Below are 20,324 nucleotides of genomic sequence, written 5' to 3'. Positions count from 1 at the left end.
GTAAGCCTCTGGACCGTCTCATACTGTGAGGAACTTCCCCTCACATGCAACCCTATCCAAGCACAGCCCAATAAATCTTGCATGCTACTTCCTTTGTGGTTGTATCTTTTTCCTCAATCATCCCTCAAGTCCGTCAAATACCCTACAGGCATCAGCATAACACTAGCTTCATAAAATGAATTGGGAAGAGTTCTATTTTCTGAAAGAGATTATGTAAAATTGATGTTAGTTTTTCCTGAAGTGTTCGGTAGACTTTTCCAGTGAAACTGTATCTGGGTCTGGAGATTTCTTTTTGGGATCTTTTAATTAAAAATTAAATTTCCTTAATAGTTATAAGGCTATTCAAATGATCTATTTCATACTGGGTGTGGTGAGGTTGTTTTTATTTTTCAAAAAAATCCAATTCTTTTTCAGTGAGTGTGTCCTCCTTCTCCTCTCCCTCCAGGAATTCAATGACACAAATGTTAGGTCATCTGTTATAGTCCCATAGGTCACCGAGGCTCTGTTCATTATTTTCCAGTCTATTTTCTCTCTTTTGTTCAGATTGGGTAATTTCTATCGTTCTATCTTCAAGCTTACTGATTTGTTCCCCTCTCTCCTCCATTCTGCTGTTGAGCCCATCCACTCAGTTTTTAATTTCTGTTATAGTTTTTTCTCAATTCTAAAGTTTCCGTTTGAGTCTTCTTTATATCTTCTATTGCTTTGCTGAGACTTTCCATTTCTTTGCTGAGTTTATTTTGTTTTGTTTTATTTCAAGCCTCTTCTTAATTGGTCATTGAAGCACTTTTATCATGGTTGTTTTAAATCTTTGTCAGATGATTCTAACATCTATCATCTTGATGTTGGCGTCTATTGATTGTCTTTTTCCATTTAGTTTGTAATCTTTATGGGTTTGGGTATGACAACTGATTTTTTATTTAAACCTGGAATTTTGGTATGTTATGAGACTTTGGGTTCTTTTAAACCTTCTGTTTTAACTGGCTTTCCCTGAAATTGTTCTGGCAGGGGAAGGGAGAGTGCTACCTCGTTACTGCCAAGTGGTGGTAGAAATTCATATTTCCTACTCAGGTCTGTTGATACCTGATGGGGAGGTGCTCCTCATTACTGCTGGGAGTGGGTGGGAGTTCCAGGTTTCCACTAGGCCTGTACTCGCACCTCTCTGGCTGGGAGAGGTAGGGGTGCCTCGTTACTGCTCCCCACGTGGCCTCGAATGACACCACATGATGGGGAGTGGCCTTGTCATAGCTGGGCAGTGGTGAAACTCCTGACTCTCCACTAGGCTTCCAGTGGGAAGGAAAGGGGTACATTACTGTGGGTAGGGGGGTATGAGTCCAGGGTCCCCAGTGGTCTCCACTGATTCCATGAAGGGGGGTCTCGTTACCTCCTATTGTGGATAAAATTCTAGGCCCCTTATTCTGCCCTCGCTCACACCACCATGGCAGTAGTTTTACATTTTACATTCACAATTTATATTACAGCCTCATAAGGGTGGACATCTAGGCTCCCCGCTCAACCTGTGCTAACATTGTTTTTTTCTATGGTGTTTGGCCACAGTAGAGCAGTTTTCAACTAAAAGTCTTCTGTTCTTGCCAGGATATCCCTTTTCTGGTCCTTTGACCGGAGAGAGCAGGCTTTTGTTAGACTTTTTTTTCTTAGCTTGTTGGCATTTCTAGGTTGCTGGCTTCTTTAACTCCAAGTCTGAGATACACGAGGCAAACAGAAAACTTAGGGAACTCAAACTGTGCTGTTCGTCGGGTCTTGATGTCCCTAGCTGGTCTCCTGTCTTCTCTCCACTTCTCAGAGTCTTCTTAATGTTTGTTTTATATATAATGTTCAGGGTTTTTCATTGTACTTAGTGGGTAGAACAGGGAAAAGTATGTCTATTTCATCTTCCCAGCAGCAGAAGTCCCTAGTTGGTCACTTTGAAAAATGCACAAAACCCACACTCTGGGTCAAACCAGAGAGCAACATATTCTTGGGAGTCACGAAAGTGGCCAGGTTGAGATCATCTGAGCTGACTGCTCTAGGTGGTCCTCCAAGTAATTTGGGGGCCTGGAATCTCCTCCAAACATTTATTCAGCTTGAAGGGGTTTTTTTGCTGGGAAAGATTCGCCCTGAGCTAACATCTGTTGCCAATCTCTCTCTCTCTTTTTTTCCTCTCCAAAGCCCCAGTGCATGGTTGTATATTTTAGTTGTGAGTCCTTCTAGTTCTTCTATGTGAGCCACCACCACAGCATGGCTACTGATGGATGAGTGGTATGGTTCCATGCCCAGGAACTGAACCTGGGCCACTGAAGTGGAGCTCGCCTAAATTTAACCATTAGGCCATCAGGGCTGGCTTCAGCTTGAAGTTTTTGATCAACTATTTAAAATGAGGCATAATTATCAGGTTCCAGCCAGAGAAAGATCTGAGCAGTTGACCTTGTTTTGTAAAGCAGTGGGAATCACTAACATCTCAAGCAAGAGCTTTGCCTCCGTGACCTCAGTCACCAAGTTTATGTCTTTGCTAACTGTCCCCATAATCTACCCTCATCACTGTCTCTGATGGCCAGACTCATAGCCTCCCACTGGGATGCATAATTCCTACTTTTTTTTTAGGTGATGAGAAATTTATAATGTTTCAGATATGATGGTGTCTTGATCACATGTGTTTCCTCAATCTTTGTCAATGTAAATATTTGGAGACTATCTACCATGTTTACCAGGACACTCTGCAGGTTGAACTCATTTTTGGTTATCGATGATTCATTGGTAAGTGGTAAGAGAAGAAATTTCACCTTCAAAGACAGAGTTTTACATAGACCTCAGCTAGTAAAAGGTCACCAATTGCATTGAAGGCCTTGGGTCTAATCTCCTCATTCCAATCGCTTGTGCAGTCAGACTCTGCATTAGAAAGAGAGAGAAAAGATCACTTTCGGCCTGGTCCAGAATATCCATTCTAAAGGTGGGGACTTTATCTGGATTAGACTTAGTTCCAAGTTACAGAAAACTCACAGTGACAATGGCTTAAACAAGGTAGTAATTGATTTCTCTCTTACATAAAAGTCTAGAAGGGCAGTCTAGAACTGGTATCGTGGCTTTGCACTGAGTGGGGACCCACGCTCATTTTATCTTGCTTTTTCATTCTCAACATATGGCTTTCACATTGTGGTTCAGAGAGAAGTAGGACACACGTTTTCCCTAGAGTGAGACTTCCTGGAAATCATGACTCCCCTTTCCCCACATACCCATTTGCTCTAATGCTAAGAAAGAAAGGGAAAATGAATATTGGGAGCAAATAACAATGTATGTCACTGGGACTAACAATGATAAAAATTTCTAAGGCTAACTGTGGGTGACCATCCCAACTCCTGATTTACCTTCACATGCTGGAATTTCTAAGTATTTGAGGATTTTTCCATTTGATGATTACATCTGTCTTTAACAGTAAGGTCCATAAGGAAATAGCCTTCTTCTTCTCCAGCAGCTCCAAATGAGTGTGACCTCACTCATCAGCAGGCTTAGTGTTCAGGTTCCAAGAATGATTGATTCTGTCATGGAGTCCATGGAATAACACAGTATAAATATCATGACTAAAAGATCATAAGTCCAAGCAAATAGCATGCCCTTGGCAGGGGAAATATAAATGTTAAAAACAAATCACATCCCGTTTGCCAGAGAGCCAGATCAAAACTGTAGGAAGCTCCAGTCTCTTTGAAGCTAGCAGGGAAGGACATGGAAGAAACTTAAATGCATATTACTAAGGGAAAGAAGCCAATCTGAAAAGGCTACATACTGTACGATTCTAACTATATGACATTCTGGAAAAGGCAAAACTATGGAGACAATATAAAGATCAATGGTTGCCAGGAACTTGATGAGAAGGATGAATAGACAGAGCACAGAGGATTTTTAGGGCAATGAAAATACTCTGTAAGATATTATAGTGATGGATATCTGTCATTATACATTTGTCTAAACCCGTAGACCATACAGCACCAAGAGAGAACCCTCAGGTAAACTATGGACTTTGGGTGATTATGCTGTGTCAGTGTAGATCCTTGGTAACAAATGTACCACTCTACTGAGTGATGTTAATAATAGGCTAGGCTATGCATGTGTGTGGGAAGAGGGCATATGGGAAATCTCTGTACCTTCCTCTCAATTTTGTTTGAACCATAAACTGCTCTAAAAAAAACTGAAGTCTTTAAAAAAATTTACATTGTTGGAAGCGATACGTTTGTGAAAGGGAAAGTAAAAAGTGGTGTCTTGGATGGGCTGCTGGGGATAGATAGTTAAGGCAATTGGAGAATGAAGAAAAAAAATCTTATCATTGTCACAAATATAGTTTGAATTTGTTCTCCCAGTTGGACAGGGCTGTGCTAATGACGCTATGGTCATGGAAGAAATCTTCACGTGGGCCAGTTGATTTCCTGTTCCAAGCCATAGACAAAGCCTGCCTGTGCAGATCACGGACGGATAGCTATTGATAGATCAGCGCTGAATGGTCTCTCCTACTATTAATATAATACTTCAAAGAACATGCACTGTTCATGTTATGTGAGTAGTGGTGCCTTTGTGTATGAAAGACTGTTTTGCATAATTAAGTTTTTTTCGGTGAACAGTAGATAAATCAAAGAAGTAATTTTTCATTGAATTTGCTTCAATTATATCTAAGTGGGAAGTGTTTGGTCATTGTCCATATAATAAATAAGGCTTACAAATTCTTTTTTGTCTCTATCTCTGTCCATCACACCTCATTAAAAATACATCAGAAAGTAAAAAGAGCTGGACATCTTATAGGTCCTTTCCTTTCGTTTAAAAGTTATCCTTAATGCTACTCATCCCTTTAAATAGAAAAGATGAACAAAATCTAAGATCATCTAAGCAAAATTGGCTTAAGTCCCCCAACCACTGATAAAAACTAAAACCAAATATGTTAAAATCCAGTTGCTAGGAGAGGAAATGGAGTGAGGTTGGAAGTTGAGGAAAGTAAATATGTATGGGTGCTTAAGTGTTTCCACTTAAAGAATTCCAAAAAATCAATCTCCATTCTTACCTAGATTTTGAGAACTGGGATGTGATTTCTAGTTATGTCCATGGTTTGAAACAGTTTTTGAATCATGGATCACTCTGAGAATCTACTGAGAGCTGTGGACTTTACTCCCAGAAAGACACACATAAACACATACATAAAGTTTTGCATATAACTAATTTTATTGCCTTGGAAATGTTTTTCCTTCTCTTGGAGAATTACAAAAAAAGTTATACTTTGCAAATTTGGTTTTTCAAGCAAAAACTAATGACCACTCCTTGAAGAAAATTACAAGAAGTAAAAGTTGTTCACATAGAACAAAAAATATGTTAATTCTTTTCTAAAGTAATTTTAATAAAAAAGATGCTGCTCCTTTGCTTTATTTTGTTTGTCCATTTTGTTCATTGGTTTTTTTTTGGGGGAAAAAAAAAAGAAACCAGCACTCATTTATTATTTCAAGGTTTCTGTGGTCACAAGTCTGAGCACAGTGAAGCTGAGGGCGCTCAGTTGTCACCTAAGGCTTGGGGTACCCTTCAAGGCCCATGCAGATTGTTGGCAGAATTTTGATTACAGGTCTGAGATCCCCATTTTCTTGCTAGCTGTTGGCTGGGGACTACTCTCAGTCCTGGATACTGCCCTAAGTTCCTTGCCATGTGGCCTCCATTGGCGGTTCCTGGCATGGAGGTTTGCTTGCTTCCAGGCCAATAGTAGCATATGTCTCTGACTTCCTAAGGGACTCAGCCCGTTTTAAGGACTCACCTCATTAGATCTTGGTCAGCTGGACCATGTCCCTTTGGATTAACTCAAAGACAACTGATTAGAAACCTAATCACAAGAGTGATAACCTATCATATTCATAGGTTCTGCCTGCACAAGGGGAGGAGATTATACAAGCTGTGTATCCCAGGGTTGGGATACTTGGGGACCATCTTTGAATTCTGCCTACCACAGCTACTTTCCTGTAACTGCCTCCAGGGAGGCTCCTTTGGTTTAATATGAAGTTATGTGGTTTTTGAAAAGATAAGACAAACATCATCATACAATTGATTTTAACTTTTCCTTTGATAGAAATAAGGGTTGGAAATGTCAAAGCAAAATAATGAACAACCATTCCATAGGTAAGAGATATACGTGATTTTTACTTGAGCCAGAGTGGGGATTATAACTTGGGAAGGCTTTTTCCAGAAAGGAAAGAAGTATTCCAGAGAAGCCTGGTTTTTGGTACAGTCTTATATCTCTTTAGAACAAAGAACATACGTTAAACATGCCCAGGAGCCAGCCCTGAAGGCCTAGTGGTTAAAGTTTGGCACAATCCACTTTGGTGGCCTGCATTCAGTTCCCAGGCATGGAACCACACCGCTTGTCTGTCAGGAGCCATGCTGTGGTGAGGGCTCACATAGAAGAACGAATAGGACCTACAAGTAGAATATACAACTATGTACTGGGGCTTTGGGGAGGGAAAAGAAAAAATGAGGAAGATTGGCAACAGATGTTAGCTGAGGGCAAATCTTTCCCAGCAAAAAAAACACATGCCCAGGATACATATTCATCAAAATTTCAAAGAGGTATTCAGTGGCAAATTAGCAGGTCAACATGATCCTGATGTTGGGAAGGGGACTAATATGGGGGTTACCAAAAGGGGTAGAAGGGGAAGTATGCATTCTTATCTTAAGAGAGCACGTTCTTTACTTCAATGGTTAAAGTAGATGGCTAATGTATGTTTGACAGGCCATAAGTAAGGCTTCTTTAGCTCAAGCCAAATCAGTTTTGAACCTGAATAGTTACCCCATATACCTCAAAATGTGAAAATCTCTTGTCAAAACCCTGACCCAGTAAAGTCTGTGGTAACAAATAGAATCAGTGGCCAGCTAAGAATGGGTTTGGATCAAGGACACCTACAAGTCTTCTAGCTGTAGGATTCTCTACAACTCTTCAAGTTGAATTCTTGTTACTTCATTTCCTTTGTCCTCAAGTCCATGAAGTCATATTTGGCAAGGTCTGCTTCATCACTGCCATCTGTGTCAACAAGGAAAGGATTACAGATTCACTTTCCACTTGAAGATTATTTGAGCAGAAGTAATGCTCAAAAGTGTTCTGAGGGCTTTCAGGTTGCTACAGTTTTCTGACTGCAAAGAAATCAAGAAAGCTTCTTCTTTGTCACTCTCAATTCCAGCCTGTAGAAGCATTTCCTTCAGTGATGGAAAGTTTGAGGTTTTGTCTCTCTAAGTTATTCTTCCAAGTGTGTATGCTTGGCCAAAAGAGCTTGTACTTTTTTGTTTTGTTTTTCAGAAGATTGAGGTTGATGACTCCAGGACCTTGAACTGAAAGATTTACCTCATTCAGAATGACCAGAACTATGTGCCTAATAAACCAAACTGTGAGCGAGCTCCTCCGAGTAGAATTGCTTGGAGAATTGGCTTTCCTTTTCTTTGTCTCTTAAGGACCCACGCAAAGTTCTGCTTCAAGTTCAATAAGCACTTCATGACCTGTCTTATTCCGTGCGGTTGATAATATTCTGCTCCTGTTATCTGACAAAGCCTCTTGAAAAGATGGTGATTCAAGGCCCTAGTTTGGAGGAAGATAAAGATATTCACACTTAGACAAGGCTGTTCGCAGGGTCTCTGGCACGATGCCCGCGGCTGACACACAGAGCTGCTTCCTTCCACAAGGCAGTGTGAGCAGATGGGTTACTGAGGTTCCAGAGGTGCCTCCTAGAACCCGAGATGAGTTCTCGTTCCGTCAAAGCTTGCTGGGCAAAGACTTTCCACAGTTTTAAAGAAGTTAGTGGTATCTATATTTTCAAAAATGGGCTCAGAAAACAGGGTTTTTTCTCTGATGTCATTGGTCAGTATGCAAATAAAAGACAAAACCCAGAAAGTCACAGAGAAATGTTTATAGTTTCATTCTTTTCCATGCCAAAGAGAAATGTTATCACTTTCAATTATTCGAAGGTTTGCTTCAAAATATGAGAAAGGGACATTATACATTTTGGAGTGGGTGACATCAACTGAAATATTCCATCTCAGCTTCAAGGCCCCAAATAGTTGAATTTCAGGGCATGTGCTTTTGCCAAGGTCTCTCCAATCATATGGGGATTCCTTGGCTTGGCAATAGGATGAACAGTCTTTCAAGACGCTTCAAAATAAGTCTCTTCATTTGAGATGAATCCGTTTGATGAGATTTTAGTATTTCTGAAACAGCATTCTTCTCATTCATCCACACTGTCTGAGATCTATTTGGGGATGTAGAAATGTCAGGTGCTCCTTGAGCTTTGTTGCCCCCCGGTTTACATTGGCAGAACCCCGCCTCCTCAAAGCACCAGGACTTAGTGTCTGATTGCATTCAGCAGTGAAAGTAGACCAAAAAGCACAAGCATTTGATCATACTGTACTTTCTTTCCTTCGACGTTTCCAATTTAAGCTAGACCTAACAAAAGCAAAGGCAGATATTTGTATTCAAAATGATAGAGTATATTTTATTTAATTCTTGTCAATGGTAAGCTATTTTAGAAATTCTAAAATGACTACAGTGACAATTGTATATTACCCAAGCACATACTTACTTAGCATGTGATAAAGACAGTTTAAGCAAACAGGAAGTCACGTTTGGAAATTTATACTAGCAAACTGTTCCATTCACTAGTTACTGGTGTAACTAAAGAGCCAATTGCAAATGCTTTTGGATTCTTCCAAAAGTCTCTGGAAGTTCTTCACTGCTGATAATGAGCTATGATGTCCAGATCTATAGGTTTCAAAAGAATCACATCGCTTCCAGTGCTTTACACTTTCAACTGCGTTTATAAATGTTTTTATATTGCCAATATTTTCACAGATACATGAGTGGTAGAAAACAAAGAATTGACAGTATTGAGAGAACTTTGATGTTTTTTGATTTCCCTCCATACCTCGTATGACTAATCTAGAGGACGAGCATGACATGGCACGAGAAGGAACAGTCTTGGCTTTTCTTACTTACGCTTCACTGCAACTGTCTGTTAACTTTCCATTCATGTTGGCAGCAGTATCATAGGCAAAATCTTGCATTTAATTCTTATTGACTCTGGTTTATTGCAAAAATTTTATAACCAAGAAGAGCACATCTTGGCCATCTCTTTATTATCAATGAAACTCTGGTTAAGTATAGACTTTGTTTTCTGTGGTCATCTTGCATTAATCAATAGTTGTTTTTGATTTGCACTATCAGTCTTCTTGTAAAATAGTATTGAGTAAGCAAGGAAAATGATCTTTTTATCGCATCCTGCAATTATCCTCTCTTTATCATTCCAGTGACTGTACATTTGTACATTTATAGAAATCAACTCATGAATGCTAAAAAATTGCTTTTATATACAGATGAATTAAACTCCTAAGAATAAATGATATTTTCCAAGAAAAATAAAATATTTTCACCTACGATTTTCAGGTATATTATACTCTTTTCAACTTGTCTTGAATGAGTGAAGATAATCTTTTATCAATGATTTTACCACAAAAATCAATATTCTCTCTTGAGTCGCAGTATTTTCAAGTGTATTTCAACTCTTTCATGCTTTCTGAAAATTGTCAATGCTTCCTAAAAATTTTCAAGACTAATTTTCATCAGAAATTCTTCATGATTGATTTTTTTAAGTGGGAGAGACCAGTAAGTATAAGTAACAGAATATTGCTTTCTTTGTAATACCACATTCCAACCATTGAAACAATTTTCTTAAAGCTTTGCAATTTACCTGACATGCTTCATAATCTTCAGCTAACTTTGTGTTGATCCGCCTATCATATCATTTCATGAACTTCAATCTATATGCAGGATCGCAAGTGGAAGCTGAATCATTCTCTGGCTCATAGATGAACTCTGATTAATTTTGTTGCTGATGAGAAGGCCCTCCATTACATGTCACCATCATCGGCATCATTCTTCAATTTACAATGGAATATTAGCCCATTTTGTTAAAGATAATGACAGACTTATTTTGACAGTGTTCTAAAATAACCATAGTTCCAAAACAAACAAAACTCCCACAGGCACACACAACTACCACGATTGAAATATCACACTGCTAAAGAAGAAGAAGAACAACAAAATGTTTGGACCAAGACTTGCAAAAGCGTTCAGTTGTTGACAGGAATAAACAAGTCCACATGGGGACACAGGCAAAACATTTCAACCACAGAACAAGGCCAGGACTCACCATCATCTCAGGAGAGATGCTCAATAGTGTCCTGTCTTAGTCCATTCAAGCTGCGGTAACAAAAATACCGTAGACTGAGTGGCTTATAAACAACAGAAATGTATTTCTCACAGTTCTGAAGGCTGGAAGTTCAAGATCAAGGTGCCGTTAGATTGAGTGTCTGGTGAAAACACACTTCCTGGTTCTTAAACAGCTGACTTCTCCTTGTGTCCTCACAGGGCGGAGAGCTAAGAGGGGAAACACACTCTCTCTGACTCTTAAAGGGGCATTAACCCCATTCATGAGGTCTCCGCTCTCAGGACCCCATTTTAATTACCTCCCAAGTAATCTTAATTACCTCCCAAAGGCCCCACCTCCTAATATCATCACAGTGAGAGGTAGAGATGCCACACACGAATTTTGGGTGGGCACAAACATTCAGTCCACAATGTGTCCCTAGTTTTTCTTTATTTTTTGTCTATATGAAAAATTGGATATTTTTACGTTTTCACAAGATAAATAGAGCAATGACTTACATCTTATAATTTACTTAGCTGCTTTGAGATAAACTATTGTTTCCTCTGGAAGGTTAGGTAGGCCCATGCCCACCACACCACTCCCTTCTCCACCACTACCCTATCCTTGTTCTACCTTGACATTATACTTATGCAGTTCTTTGAGGAAACAAATAATACCCACTTAAGTATAAGCCTGATTTTTAGTATATGATATTTTTTATAGAAACCTAAGTACTTTATTATTCCGTAGTTGAGAAAGGGAGGCTGTGGTGTTCTCCTTTGAGGTCATTAATCAGTAATATTTTAAAGTATGCTTTCAAGTGCATTTGGCAATGATTTCAGAGAGGAAATGACAGGATTACAAAAGGAGCTAGAAAGAAAGGAAGCAAAGCTTAGCAGCAAAATATCAAGTGTTCTTATTTGCCACAGGTCTGCAAATAGGCGGCTATCACAGGGTCCAGAGAACGGTTTCACAAGCAACTGAAGCCCTTCTTGCAGAGTTAAGAACTTTCAAAGATGAGCTTGAGACAGCCCGAACCATTTCACTTGCAAATCAAGAGTTCAAAGTCAATGAAATTGATAGTGCATTATCACTCCTAGAAAAACTGAGGAGAAATGACAATATGACCAGCTTAAATGGCCACTGTTGTCTGCTAATGACATCTCTTTGTAAAATATCATCCATGTGGGTGAGGACTGGGAACACAACAACGTCCAGTAGCCCTTATGTTCCCAGCTTCTGAGGAAGAGCTCCACGCCAAGGTATTCCCCGCTTCATCAAGTCTCAATGGCTCTTCGGGCCTGGGCATCCATTTCTTGCACAAACGTTGTGCTATGAGTCTAACCGATAGTCTAACCAAAATGAAAAGCAGAGATCTCGAATACAGACCAGGAGTTCATGTCGGAAAATGAAGATGAATGAAACAAACTTTTAAAAAAGTTGCAAAATAGAAAAAGAAACAAGGTATTCTGTGAAATATAATTAAAAGCAAATAAAAACATAGCTAAAATACAATTTTAAATATTCGTTGATTGCTACAGTTGTTTTTGTTCGTTGCTATGGCATTTAGAAACATTACAAACATTCAAGTCACGTTTCGAACTTTCCCAAATAACATTCTTCACCCCAAAAGTGCACCCCGTGAAGTCAGAATAGCGGGTATCTTTCAGGGTGGCAGTGCCTGGCAAGTGCAGGAGGGCCTTCTGGGGTGTCGGTGAGAGTCTGCTGCACCCGGCACTGGTGGCATGGGTGAGTTCTAGTGGTGTGGCTGGAGTCCGTGCAAACGAGCTCTGACACCCAATTGTTTTCATTTTTAGGAATTTGTGAGTCGGTTGTTAAACACAGCCATCATTAAAAATTAAATTATATAAATTTATGATTAAATAAATTATACTGAAAAGAGTACTCAAAACTTCCTAATTATTTTACTATGCCTTACTATTATCCATGCTCTTAAGGTCATTTATGTGCATTGTATCTGTATGGTGGAAATATATAACATGTGTAGATATATGTTACTGGACATCTCTTCCCAGCTCTGCATTCAGTGATGTCATGTTGGTAGTTTGAAATGGGCCATGGTAGCTGATTTCATTTGCACCACAGAAATCGACAAATGCTATAAGTCTGGGCTCGAGTTTTGTTGATTTCTAGATTTGGGAAAGTAGTGGAGAAAATGTTAAAAATGCAGATTAAATTTAAAAGCACGTCATATCTGTAGCCATTACATGGTAAATAGCACAGAAAAATGAGGAAACATTCTTCCAATATTTGAAAACTATTATCTAATTCAGCAAAGGTGCTCACATCATTGACAACCGAGTGAAGTTCAAACATACTCCATTATTTCAGTTTCGTCTAACTCATTAATGTAGAGAAAAATATTAACCAACATTCATGTTAGAATTACATTCATTAGTCAGTTGCAACTTTAGATTGTCTACAGGTACAAGAATTCATTAAAAATCAATTTTTTCCCCATGATTTCATTTCCACCCCTTTGTTTCTATTCTCTTTTTCTGTAATTCTAATTTATGCTATCTAGACCTCATTACTCTCATATTTTCCACCTCTCTGTTTATTTTTTCTACTTTCTGAGAGATTTCTTCAACTTTATCTTCTAAGCCTTCTATTGAATTTTTAAAATTTAGCAACCAGTTTAAATTTCCAAGATTTCTTTCTTGTTCTCTAGTGCTACCAATTTTACAGCATCCTTTTCTTGTTTTAAAGGTGTAATTCTTATTTTTCAATTATTTCTGGATAGACAAAAGGGTATTTTTTTTAAAGTTATCCGCTGTTTTCTGAATTACTTGTCTCTTGTTGGATCAATTTCTCTGTTTAATTTTGTCCTTCTTTTTCTTGTTGCAGCCTTTTCTCCAATGTCTAGTGATCTTTGGTTGCTCATTCATATTTAAAAACGAGGCAACAGAAAAGCTCATTCATTGGGAGGTTGGCTGTGTGGATGGGCTTGTTGAATGGCAGGCTTTGTTTTTAGCTGAGCAGTTAGGGATCAGCCAATTTGCTTGGGGGACTCCAAAACACCAAAATGCAGAGGTCCTGCACTGTTATCTAGTTGTCTCCAAGCAGATTAGTCCATTTCCTTGGAGAAGTACCTTCCTATTTAGTTTAATCTTGGGGGTACACTCAGGGCGGCCTCATATCCCCTGACCAGGGCCAGGAAAAGTGACTGCTCCATATGCAGACTCCTGTTTTTTGCCACACTTCACTTTTGCCCTCTGTTGCAGCTGCCACTTTTAAGTCTTTGAACCTCTCTGAGTTTCTACAGGAAAGTCCGCCCCCTTCTCGGTTGCAGGTCACTCTTACGCATTCCAAGAAGCAGTTTCCTGTACCATGTTTCAGCAGTTACCACTTCATTTTCTGCTTTCTGTCTCCAGAAATGTGTGCAAATTCTCGTCAGTTGATGGCTTCCCTCATCAGTTCACCGTCCTGAAACAGAGGGCTCAATTCATTTTCAACACTGTTTGAGACTTAACCTTTATAAATAGGAGTATTTCCTTTGTGAGGGGTAAGAAGGGTGTCAATGTAAATAATCCATAATCAATCTATAAATCAAAATTGGGTTGAGTTTATTATGAGCCAACCCTAAGGACCATAAAACCTGGGAGAGTACCTTCATGAAGGAGGGAAGCACTCCAAAGAAGTGGGTTGTACAGAGTGGTTATATACAGTGTTGGAACAAAAAGCGTACATCACATATGATAGGAACTCAGCGGGCTGGTGGTCAGCAAGTCAATGGTCACCAGATGAACACAGCAGCTTGGTGATTAATCCTTAGTCTCTAGGAAGGGATGCTTATCCTTAAGGCAGTGCTGATATGGGGGAAGCTACATCCCTATTTTTGAGGGTATCATTCTTGTCTTTGGGACGTTGTAAATGTTTAAGGCAGATGTACAATGCATGTTCAATAGGCCACATTAGGCCTTTTTGGAAAAACAAGGTCAGGCTGAATTAGTTTTAAACCAAATGGCTTCCTCATATACTCCAATATATCCTATGCTTATTATTTATTCATCAAGAGTTATAGGTATGGGAATTTTGTTGTCATTGTTTTATAAGATCTGATTTAATATTTCCATAATTATTGGTTCATGCGAGGCCTCTCTCTTTATTTTTTAAATGTATTTTTCCCCATTCCTTATCCCCCTCCCTCTCCTTCCACTAGGCAACCATTTTACCATGAGTGACACATATCCTTCTACTTGTATGTATACCAGTAAAATACGCATCATTATTCTTTGTGAACTTTTTTTTATTAATGTTATAAAAGTTAACATCCTTGTGAAATTACAGTTGTACATTATTATTAGTCATGTTGTAGGTACACCACTTCACCCCTAGTGCCCTCCCCCGACCCCCCTTTCCCCTGGCAACCACCGATCAGTTCTCTTTGTCCATGTGTTAACTACCACCCATGAGTGGAGTCACACAGAGTTTGTCTTTCTCTGTCTGGCTTATTTCACTCAACATAATACTCTCAAGGTCTATCCATGTTGTGGTGAATGGGACAACTTTGTCCTTTTTTATGGCTGAGTAGTATTCCATTGTATATATATATACCTCAACATCTTTATCCAATCATCAGTTGCTGGGCACTTAGGTTGGTTCCATGACTTGGCTATTGTGAATAATGCTGCAATGAAGATAGGGGTGCATGGAGCTTCTGAAATTGCTGATTTCAGGTTCTTAGGATATATACCCAGTAGTGGGATGGCTGGGTCATAAGGTATTTCTATTCTTAACTTTTTGAGGAATCTCCATACTGTTTTCCATAGTGGCTGCACCAGTTTGCATTCCCACCAACAGTGTATGAGGGTTCCCTTTTCTCCACAGCCTCTCCAACATTTGTCACTCTTGGTTTTGGATATTTTTGCCATTCTAACAGGTGAAAGGTGATATCTTAGTGTAGTTTTGATTTGCATTTCCCTGATGATTAGTGATGATATTCTTTGTGAACTTTTAAAAAATTTACACAAATGACATTGTGCTGAGGATCTCCTTCTCCTTTTTACTTTTCTCAGTCAGCTCAAGCTTATTAATTACATTTTTCAGAAATACCTTCATCTCTATTATTTTTTATCTGCTTGATCTATCAGTTAAAATCTCCAACTGTAATTGTTGACTTCTCTGTTTCCGTCAGTTGTTGTTTACTATATATTTGAGACTGCTTTATCAAGTGTGTATGCATGCATGATGGCTACATCATCTGGCATTTATTACTAGCCTTACTAACGTTTATGCTTTTTTTACCTGAACTTTATTTTGTCAAATATTAAGATTGCTACCTCAACTTTCTTTTAATTTCTTATTTTTGTCTAGAATATCTTTTCTTATCCTTCTGTTTCTAAATTTTATGTGTCTTTCCGCTTTAAGTGTGTTTTTTCTATATAATATCTTTCTTTCAATCCGACATGGACATCTCTTTCTTTTAGTTAGTAATTGTGATGGGTAATTTTATGCGTCAACTTGACTAGGCCACAGGGTGCCCAGATATTTGGTCAGACGTTGTTCTGGGCGTGTCTATGAGGGTGCTCTTACGTGAGAAAAGTATTTGGCTCAGTAGACCGAGTAGACCAGATTACTCTCCCCAATGTTACTGGGTCTCGTCCAATAAGATGAAGGCCCAAATGGAACAAAAAGCCTGACCCTCCAGCAAGAGAGAGGGAATTTTCCCCTGCCTGACTGTCTTGAGCAGGGATATTGTTTTTTCCTGCCTTTGTGTCTGAACTGAAACATCGACTCCTCCGGAGTCTCAAGTCTGCTGGTATTTGGACTAGAAATACCCCATGGGCTGTCCTGGGTCTCCAGCTTGCTGACTGCAGATCTGGGGACTTGTCAGCCTCCGTAATCACATGAGCCAGTTCCTTACTATATATATACATCCTACCGGTTCTGTTTCTCTAGAGAGCACTAATACAGTAACGTTACCGTTTACCTTTACTTTAATTAATATTGTGTTAGGATTTATTTCTTATTTGACATTTCATATTTCTACTTTTATTTTTTCTTCTTTCTTTCCTTTGGGTAGAGCAAATTTTCTTCTCGCAAAGAAGCTTTATCCTACAGAATACCTTTCTATTCAATGTTTTATCAATAAAATGCTTCTTAGTTTTTAATATATGCATATATCACAGTACAAGATTTTTTGGCTGGTGTTTACTTGGAAAAAATTTATATTTACATTCCCCAAATTCAGTGCAATATTTTTAACAATCTGATGGGAAGGAAGTCTCAAGTTACATTCCCAATAAAATTGGTAAAATGTCCAAATCATGTGTAAACATTTTGAAAAGTGTACTAAGTGCCAAGTAAGGAGACATGTGCTTCAGATGTTGTAGAAACAGAGACAAGAGGAAACAAAAATTTTAAAGCTGTAGGTAAGCTGAGAGGTAAGATTTAGCAGAGAAGAGAGAGCTGAAACCTAGGTAATTTCAGGCAGGAAACACAACATGAACCAGCAGAACTCAAGAAATTGGCAGTATCAGGTCATTCTGAACACAGGGAGGAAGTAGACAGGCTGAAAACAATGACAGAAAAAGTTAAATGTCTACATTCTGGCCCCATTCCCAAGCTTGGCTCCCCTAACACTAGAGGCTGGGCTTATTCCTACCACCAGCTCCACCCCAGACTGAGCTCTAGAGGATTACCCTCCAGAGAAAGCGGTCAGCTCAAAGAAGAAACTTCAATTTCCCAACTTTAATCTGGGAGAGTTGCCAAAAATAGGCTGGGACCCCATTCAATTACCCTTGAGAAAATGCCATCAGAACACCCCCAATCACTCAGAGCTTCCAATCGGCATCTATCAAAATGATCTCATGCTTTTCTCCTCTCATCTGTTACAGCAGAACTCTCTCAATCAGCTTACATTTTACTGACCAGTGCTCATCATCTCTTGTCTCCCCCATCTGCAGGAGATATGTTCCAAGATCCCCAGTGGATGCCTAAAACTAGGGATAGTACCAAACCCCATATATACTATGCTTTTTCCTATACTTATGTACCTACATAAAGTTTAATTTGTAAATTAGGCACAGTAAGAGATTAACAATGATAATTAACAATAAAATAGAACACTTGTAACTGGAACAATTATATACTGTAGTAGCAGTTATGTGAATGTGGTCTCTCTCAGAATATCTTTTCGTACTATACTCACCCTTCTTCTCATGATGATGTGAATTGATACAATGTCTGCATGATGAGATGAAGTGAAGTGAGTGACGTACGCATTGTGACGTAATGAATTTTCCATTTAATATTTCCAGAGCTCAGTTGACCGTGGGTAACTGACACTGAGGGAAGTGAAACTGAGGGAGGGACTACTGTATAGTGCATGCTCACAGCTGTAGGCTACTCTCTAGTACCATCACATACTTCTGTCCCTACAAATTGATTTGTTCAGTTGTTGTTTGTCCTCAAATTGCTTTTTGCCACTCGTTATTTTAAAAATACTTAATTTAATCAAATATTTTGTAATTTGGCAAAATAATAGTAATAGTAGGAAGTGAAAGAGCTATTCATTCTATTTGGAGTAGGCAGAATTCTAAGGATTTCCCCCACAGTTCTCATCCCTTGGTAATTCAAACAGTAATCTAGGTACTGCTTTAAAGGGACTTTGCAGATAGAATTAAGGTTATTAATCAGCTGACCTTAAAATAGAGAGATTATCCTGGAATTTCTGGATAGCTTCAAAGTAATCACATGAGCCCTTAAAAGCAGAGAAGGAAGGCAGGAGAGATGAGGAGAGATCTTCCTGATCTCCCCTTCTGCCTCATGTGTGAGAAGGACTCACCCAGTATTGGTGGCTTTGAAGACTGAGAAACGATGCCAAGAGCCAGAGAATGTGGGCAGCCTCTAGAAGGTAAGAATGGCCCCCAGCCAAGAGCCCACCAGGAAAAGGGGACCTCAGTCCTACAACCTCATGGAACTAAATCCTGCCAACAACCCAAATGATTCTAGAAGCAAGTCTCCCTCAAGAGCCTCCTGTAAGGAATGAAACTCTGCCAACACCTCAAGTTCAGCTTTGTGGGACCCTAAGCAGAGCCCACTAAACTTTTGACCTATAGACCTGTGAGACAGTCAATGAGTGTTGTTTTATGTAGCTAAGGTTGTGGTCATTTGTTACAGCAGCCATAGGAAACTAATACACTATTGAAAACTAAATTTATTACTTTGAAAAGATTTGATAAGATGAGTTGCTGAAAAAAGCTGCTTTTGAATTTGATGTGAACATGACAATTGCAAAAGATTGGAAAGAAGATTGCAAAAATTTTGCAGAAAAATACCTTCCATTTTCTTCACAAGGTTTTGTTCACTTTTGTTGCCCCCAAACTGGAAATCGAAGGCATCTCTTATGAGCATGGCCTTTGCAGGAAAGACAACCCAGAGACCCCTTGATTCCTACTAAAAGAACTCAGCTCTACATTTAAAGACTGGTGTTTATATATTTTGAGTTAACTGTATAAATTGGTCCTACATTTAAAGACTAGTGTTTGTATATTTAAGTTAAAGTAAAATGTATAAGTTATCTATGTGTCTTTTTTTAAAAGGTTTCATACTCTAAGCAAGTTTTTTTGATTAATAGACAAACTAAAAGTCCTGATTGCCTCTGGTCAGAGAGTTTCTCCTGTAAAGTAGTGGCTTAGCAATGGCTTTGTTGATAAGTGCTACACTCCTGTCATTACTGGCTACTCTAGATTTGTGCAATGCTGTTTTTCACTACGAGCTCTCTGCAGAATGGTGCCCGTTATCCTGGGAGGGCCTTGCCTTTCTGGGCTGATGACCAGTGGCTCTCCATCTGCAGCTGCACGTGTTGTAAACGTGAGAAGGTTTCACTAGGTGCCATGAATTGTTACCAGAATCGAGTAGGACCTGAAGTCTCCCCACTGCGCAGAAGCCCTTGAATTGCAGAGATGAGACATTCCTGACCTCAGCATTTCAGGTTTTTCCTGTCTCGGGGGCTACAAACTGAAACGCTTTAGGCGTGAGGCGGGTCACCTGAATGAGGAAAGCAGGAGAAAGGAAGTAACCGGGCTGGCGTAAGCAACAGGGAGTGGCAAGTCCCGTGACCAACCAGAGAGCCTGTTAGCGACCGCTAGCACTAAGTTCACGCCCATAGCCAGCTGCGTTTCAGATCTTTTTGTTGAGGAGGGGGAGAAAAGAGTAAATTTTATTTATTTATTTATTTTTATTTTATTGAGGTCATAATAGTTTATAACATTGTGCATTTTTTTTTTAAAGCTTTTATTTTTCCTTCTTCTCCCCAAAGCCCCGGGGTACATAGTTGTATATTTTCAGTTGTGTGTCCTTCCAGTTGTGGCATGTGCGATGCTGCCTCAGCGTGGCTTGATGAGTGGTGCTAGGTCCGTGACCAGGATTCGAACCTGTGAAACCCTGGGCCACCGAAGCAGAGCACACAATCTTAACCACTCAGCTGCGCAGCTGGCCCCCACTGTGCAATTTTTGCTGTACGTTCTTATTTGTCAGTCACCATATGTATGCGCCCCTTTACCCCTTATGCCCATCCCCCAACCCCCTTCCCCTCTGGTAACCACTAATGTGTTGTCTTTGTCCATGTGTTTGTTTATTTAGATCTTTCTTTATTTTCATTTTTTTAAGACGACTTCACCACCACCCCCAAAATCCAATTTCTTGAATAACTAAAAGGTATATTAATTAGAAGTAGTTTCCTAAAGTAAAGTTGAATTCTGTAATACAGCAAAACAATTCCCCCCCACATTTTAGTGAATAACTGATTCACTCTTTTGTTGTTGTATTGTAGTGTCATACAATGAGAAGGAACCAGAAGGTCTGGGAAAACCAGTATATTTCATGGAGAAAAAGTTGAGAAAAGAAAAGATGAGGAAGTTGAGGAAGGTAGAAGTAAAAGATAAGAAAGAAGAACAAAATAAGAATTTTGAAAGGCAGTTGGAAAAGGCCTTTGAAATTTTTAATCACTAACTTGGCAAATAGAATTTTCTGGATTGTAGATATACATCTTGCTCAAAACTAAGTTCAAATTATATTCAATGACTTTTAAAATGCTGTGTGACACCCTGCAGAGAGGGTCACGAAAATTCTCCATGTGCTTTTGAGGTATGCTTCCTG

At 39.2% G+C, this 20,324-nt stretch overlaps 1 long non-coding RNA gene across 1 annotated transcript; it reads right to left on the bottom strand.

The window, feature by feature from the left end:
- Window positions 1-533: 533 nt before the first annotated feature.
- Window positions 534-10,393, bottom strand: LOC102148397 (uncharacterized). The gene is made up of 3 exons (XR_290840.4): window positions 10,203-10,393; window positions 3,360-3,530; window positions 534-2,883 (listed from the first exon to the last, which is right to left on the bottom strand). It is a non-coding gene; the product is annotated as an uncharacterized lncRNA (long non-coding RNA).
- Window positions 10,394-20,324: the final 9,931 nt, after the last annotated feature.

This window comes from Equus caballus, chromosome 9, assembly GCF_041296265.1.
Source record: "Equus caballus isolate H_3958 breed thoroughbred chromosome 9, TB-T2T, whole genome shotgun sequence".
Taxonomy (NCBI): Eukaryota; Metazoa; Chordata; class Mammalia; order Perissodactyla; family Equidae; genus Equus; species Equus caballus.
The sequence above is the reverse complement of the archived record's forward strand: the minus strand, read 5'-3'. Positions and strand labels throughout refer to the sequence as shown.